This window comes from Ctenocephalides felis, unplaced genomic scaffold (genome assembly GCF_003426905.1).
Source record: "Ctenocephalides felis isolate EL2017-DRISC unplaced genomic scaffold, ASM342690v1 CF-g0.4_SCAFFOLD_01492, whole genome shotgun sequence".
Taxonomy (NCBI): domain Eukaryota; kingdom Metazoa; phylum Arthropoda; class Insecta; order Siphonaptera; family Pulicidae; genus Ctenocephalides; species Ctenocephalides felis.
Genome location: NW_020537646.1, coordinates 54,199,763 through 54,206,564, shown reverse-complemented (window position 1 = coordinate 54,206,564; position 6,802 = coordinate 54,199,763). Strand labels below are relative to the sequence as shown.

The window sequence follows — 6,802 nt, the reverse complement described above, 5'->3', positions numbered from 1 at the left end:
GGCAGATATCAGCTACCTGCTGACCATTAAATGAATGATCCGTTACAACTGCCTTTATCAAGACAGCTTTTAAATCGTCTTTTATGTTATTGGGCACTGTTTCAGAGCTTTCTCTATTACTGTTATTCTCGCTTAGTTCCTGGACGAACTTGGCAACTTGGCTCTTGAATTTTGGGGAACGTCTTTGACCTTTAATTGCCACAAGAGTACGCCCAGGTGTAACTAGTTGGAGAGCTTTGTTTATATGACTAACATCTCCTTTAACTATGGTCCTATCCTCTTTAGCCAAGAGTGTCTATTCCTCTTTGGACCACCGCGCTTTCTTTGTATCAATTTTTGCTAACTCATTATCATACTAATCCTTGTGTAGTTTCTGCTCATGCACTCCACGGCCAATTATTGTTTGGAAGGATTTTCCGCATTGTGGAAAGCGGCACAAATAACTCGCAGATACAGTCAGTGTGGATAAGCCAGTGGACCTACCCAAATTATTACGTTCATCCGAGGCTAAATTTGTATAGTTAGGACCGACTGTAGTTAAGGAACGAGAGGGTTGGTAGCCCCCAGGTCCATAGGCGCAGCCATGGCTCTTAGTTCCCTATGGAGGGGTACTAACAGTGGGACCCATGCGAAGGGGGCCACGTGCTTGACTGCGGTTTCGAAGATACCACAGTCTCTTACGCAACCGACCTCAGGGAGGCCTCATGCTCGACCTTGGCTTCATTAAAACCGCAGCCTTTTCCACCAAAGAGAGGCTTCGGTTTCAGGGTTTAAGAGTCATAGTTACTCCCGCCGTTTACCTGTGCTTGCTTGAATTTCTTCACGTTGATATTCAGAGCACTGGAAAGAAATCACATTGCGTCAAAATCTGCTAGAGCCATCGCAATGCTTTGTTTTAATTAGACAGTCGGATTTCCCTAGTCAGTGCCAGTTCTGAGCTGACCGTTGAATGGCGGCCGAAGAGTACGACTGACCGACCGAAGCCGGCACAGAAACCTCGCAGCAAGAAAGATACGCTGGGGGCCTAGGCGAGGGACCTAAGTCACAAGGACAATTTTACCTCGCTCAGGCCCTACACCAACCAAGCCCGGCACGCCCCGATCCCCAGAGCCAATCCTTATCCCGAAGTTACGGATCCAATTTGCCGACTTTCCTTACCTACATTAATCTATCGACTAGAGGCTCTTCACCTTAGAAACCTACTGCGGATATGGGTATGAACCGGCGCGACACCTACCGTGGCCCTCTCCTGGACACCGCCGCAACAGCGGTGCTCTTTGCGTTCCAAACCCTATCTTCCTACTAGAGGATTCCAGAAAACTCGAACGCTCATACAGAAAAGAAAACTCTCCTCGTATTTCCCGACGCCGTCTCCAGGTCATTTTGTGAGGACTTGTAAACTGTTCCGCTGCCGGGTTTCGGAATAGGAACCGGATTTTCTTTCGCGAGATGGGTGTGAGATTTTATTCAAAATAAAATACACCAACATCAACATAGGATTTCTACTGGGGCTTAGGATCGACAGACTCGTGTGCAACGGCTGTTCACACAAAACCTTTCTGCACGTCAGTCTTCCAGGGCCTCACTGGAGTATTTGCTACTACCACCAAGATCTGCACCGACGGCGGCTCCAGACAGGCTTACGCCCAAACCCTTCTGCGCACACCACCCCGACCCTCCTACTCACCAGGGCATCAAAACTAACTATTATGAACGCTCCTCATGCCCTGGCGGTCGAGTATAGGCACGACGCTTCAGCGCCATCCATTTTCAGGGCTAGTTGCTTCGGCAGGTGAGTTGTTGCACACTCTTTAGCGGATTCCAACTTCTATGGCTTCTGTCCTGCTGTCTTAAGCAACCAACGCCTTTTATGGTATCCCATTGGCGCTTTTTAGGCGCTTTTTGTATTTCCCAATGACTCGCGCACATACTAGACCACTTGGTGTTTCAAGACGGGTCCTAAAAGTACTCAAAGCAATAGCATGGCTGACCGGTAATAGAGTCCGTCCGAGGACACGGTAGCTAACAGTTCGAGGCGGCATCGATGCCGGACCAGGACCGACGGCCAATAACCGTCCGTGCTTGCAACCAGCCGAACGCTTAAAAGCGACCCTATACCATCTCGTTTATACCGCCTGGCAGTCGACCGGAGCACGCGGTGTCTGACGCGAATAAATTCGTGACAGGCTACCGCTGCGGTCGTAGATCGACACCAAACGTGTCGCAACGTCCTACTGAGAGAGAAATGCATGCCATCGCCGCCTAACGCATAAACCGACGACGTATCGCACGACGAATCCCAGTCAATCGCACGCCAATAAATGGGAGACAACGATAATATTGAATCTCTCCTTTCGATCTTTTGGGTTTCTCAGGTTTACCCCTGAACGTTTTCACGTACTCTTGAACTCTCTCTTCAAAGTTCTTTTTAACTTTCCCTCACGGTACTTGTTTGCTATCGGTCTCGTGGTCATAATTAGCCTTAGATGGATTTTACCAGTTGCACTCTCAAGCAACTCGACTCTGAGGAGAGATCCTCTCGATACGCGCAACGGTCGCTACACGCCTGGCACCCTCTATTGGCAAATGGTCCCATTCAAAATAGACTTAAACTCGCCGCAACGCACCGAGATCCCTAACACTACATTTCCAGCGTCCGTCTCCGGCCGCGGGATTTGGTGCTGGGCTCTTCCCTGTTTGCTTGCCGCTATTAAGGGAATTCTAGTTAGTTTCTTTTCCACCGCTTACTAATATGCTTAAATTCAGCGGGTAATCTCATCTGCTCTGAGTTCGTATTATGATTATGATGTGCTCGCAAACGTTAGTAAGCAAGCGCACACAAAATCGACGAGAAACCTTTGAATCGTCCAAATTTGCCGGAACAAAACCGCATTACAAAGAGTTCGGGTTTCCGGTTATCCGGAAGGTCGCAAGGATATAAAATCTCTAGGACACACAACTGGCCGTAATCCCACAGAACGTCAACGTACGGAAATGTCCGATGTTGCAAAGTGGACTGGCTCACACGTTGAGTGAATTATTTAAGAGCACGCATATACGCGAAACTCCATCATTCGCCGGCAGGCCGTTTAAAGCAAGCGGCGGTCTGGTAATGTTATACGACCCTCAGCCAGAGGTGGTATGGGAAAAGTATCCGAGGACCGCATTGTGCGTTCAAAATGATAATGTTCATGTATCCTGCAGTTCACATATCGACGCGCAATTAGCTGCGTTCTTCATCGACTCACGAGCCAAGTGATTCACCGTTCAGGGTGGTTTTATATATATTTATACATGTTTCGATCGTGATTCCCTCAAAATCCTTCAAGATAACTCGGGCGATTCTGAAACTAGTATGTTTATTATGGTTACAATTAGTACACCGTAAAGCTTTCGCTTTTCGGTCCGAGATACAAGATTTCGTTTCACTCAAGATCTCTTGAGTGAATTGTGCAGAGTATATAGATTACTAACGCAAGCGTTTGTGAAACACTAGACGTCTAGCGCCCAAAGAAATGATTGAGCTATGCGTTTAAAGTATAATATTCAAAAAGAACGCCGTTCTCACAACGAACTTCGTCATTCGCTCAGGCATCTGACGATACCGAGCAAATATACATGGCAGTGCTCTCACACAATCCACAAGCGCGCTAAGCGGTTGTAAACCACTATTAAATATTGCACACTACGCAATATTTTGCGTCAAGCTCCGGTAAAACGTTAATGAAACGAATGATCCATCGTTGCAAGACGCTTTAAGATTTTATACGTCGTAGGTTATACGACATATAGCACACGTTTCATTCACTTAATTGTAAATGTACGATAATGATTTTATCGCAGGTTCACCTACGGAAACCTTTTTACAACTTTTACTTTCTCTAAATATTCAAGATCTTCAGCGTAGCGCGCGTGCGGCCCAGAAAATCTAAGGGAATCACAGACCTGTTATTGCTCAATTTCGTGCGACTAAATAACACCTGTCCCTCTAAGAAGATATATTTGTACGCCGGTAGAGAGAACCACAACCAATAACGACCATTAGCAGGCTAGAGTCTCGTTCGTTATCAGAATTAACCAGACAAATCACTCCACCAACTAAGAAAGGCCATGCACCACCACCCACCGAGTCAAGAAAGAACTCTCAATCTATCAACCCTTCCGGAGTCTGGACCTGGTGAGGTTTTCCGTGTTGAGTCAAATTAAGCCGCAGGCTCCACTCCTTGTAGTGCCTTTCCGTCAATTTCTTTAAGTTTCAGCTTTGCAACCATACTTTCCCCGGAACCCAAAAGCTTTGGTTTCCCGGAAGCTGCCCGCCGAGTCATCGGAGGAACTTCGGCGGATCGCTAGCTGGCATCGTTTATGGTTAGAACTAGGGCGGTATCTGCTTGCCTTCGAACCTCTAACTAACGTTCTTGATTGATGAAAACACATTTGGCAAATGCTGTCGCTTCTGTTCGTCTTGCGACGATCTAAGAATTTCACCTCTAACGTCGCAATATGAATGCCTCCAGTTGTCCCTATTAATCATTACCTCGGAATTCCGAAAACCAACAAAATAGAACCGAGGTCCTATTCCATTATTCCATGCACACAATATTCAGGCGAATGAGCCTGCTTTAAGCACTCTAATTTGTTCAATGTAAACATACCGGCCCACCTCGACACTCGGTGAAGAGGATTTTGAGTTGAGCCGCCTTTTGACGGGCTAAGCCCATCAGTAGGACGTCCCACAGCATTGCCAGTTGAACACCGCGAGCGGTGAACCGACAGTGTGGGACACAGATTCAACTACGAGCTTTTTAACCGCAACAACTTTAATATACGCTATTAGAGCTGGAATTACCGCGGCTGCTGGCACCAGACTGGCCCTCTAATAGATCCTCGTTAAAGGATTTAAAGTGTACTCATTCCGATTACGGGGCCTCGGATGAGTCCCATGTCGTTATTTTTTGTCACTACCTCCCCGTGCCGGGAGTGGGTAATTTGCGCGCCTGCTGCCTTCATTGGATGTGGTAGCCGTTTCTCAGGCTTCCTCTCCGGAATCGAACCCTGATTTCCCGTTACCCCTAACAACCATGATAGTCGCAGAAACTACCATCGACAGTTGATAAGGCAGACATTTGAAAGATGCGTCGCCGGTACTAGACCGTGCGATCAGCACAAAGTTATTCAGAGTCATCAAGTCAAACGGTGGGCAAGGCAAGAACGCCACAGATTGGTTTTGATCTAATAAAAGTATTCCTTCCATTTCTGGTCAGAATTCTATTTGCATGTAATAGCTCTAGAATTACCACAGTTATCCAAGTAATGTGGGTACGATCTAAGGAACCATAACTGATGTAATGAGCCATTTGCAGTTTCACCTTAATGTGGCTTGCACTGAGACATGCATGGCTTAATCTTTGAGACAAGCATATGGCACTGGCAGGATCAACCAGGGTGCTATATATATATATATATATATATATATATATATATATAGATAATAGCTATATATATATATATATATATATATATATATATATATATATATATATATAGATAATAGCATAGACCGTAAATGTCCCTCGGCGTTACCCAAGAGACCACACTTTGTATAGAAAAGTTCGAAGAATATTTCTAAACAACAAATTTTCTTACACACACACACACACATATATATATATATATATATATATATATATATATCTGAGTCGTACGATCAGTGCTGGATTTACAGTAGGGGCAATCGGGGCTACTGCCCAGGGCGGCAAATTTTGGGGGGCGGCAAAATTTGGATAGTGAGAAAAAAATTCTATACGATATAATCAACTTTTTTTTAACAACATTTTTTATTTCAAGAAATATAATTAACAAAACATAATACGATTGCAATGCAAAATTTGGGTTGAAATAACCGATAACTAAAATTTATTATTTTGCCTTGCCTCCCTCTCCGAACGTAAATTATCAAATTGGTTAATAAGTTATCAAATTTGGCAATTTGGCTAATATAAAGATTCATAAACAAGCTGAAAGTTTAACAAAAATAAGTTTTTCAGTTCTCGAGCCCTCTTAAAATGACGAATTTGTGCACTTCCAAGTTTATAGCGTCGAAAAAAAATTTAACCTAGAGACTCATGGCATTGTGCCTTTAGACAAATTACTAAACATCGCGTACTGAAAATTACATTTTATAAAGAAATTTAAAGTTTTTTGAAAAATGAAAAAAAAAGACTTTTAAAGCGCGTTTTTTGTATTTTGAAATTTTTCGAGAATTGAAAATTGATAAACTTTTTGCAAAGCAGTCGCGCTGCGTAGCTGTTTCAGAGAAGAAATATCGAAACTCAATTACCATTTTGCGTAATTGCCTGTGCCAAAAGCTAATCAGCACGTCTCCCCATCAATACAAATCTAATATTTTTTAATTATTCAAGCCGATTTCGACAACACGGATCAACCGATTTAAATGATTCAATTCCTATTGATAAGGAGACGTGCTGATTAGTTATTGGCCAAGGCAGATCCAACTGTTTTGAAGATACGGGCCAAAATGCCAAAAATGATAATTCAGTTTTTGAGAAAAAAAGCGTCCAATATCATTAAAAAAAAATTACAGAATAAATAACTGCTTAAATTTGTGGGGGGGCAGGTTTAACGGTTTCGATGATCCAATAAAAAAATTTGAAAAAGAAACATTTGGCGGACAAAAGTGATCATAAGACATATGCACATTAATTTATCAGATATTTTAAAGATATTATAATAATAAGTATACATTTTGTTTACATTTATATGCGTTCTGTAACATTGTTTATCC

General features: G+C 43.5%; 1 pseudogene; it reads right to left on the bottom strand.

The window, feature by feature from the left end:
• Nucleotides 1-3,120: 3,120 nt before the first annotated feature.
• On the bottom strand, nt 3,121-3,275 carry LOC113371713 (annotated as a pseudogene).
• Between the last annotated feature and the right edge of the window lie 3,527 nt (nt 3,276-6,802).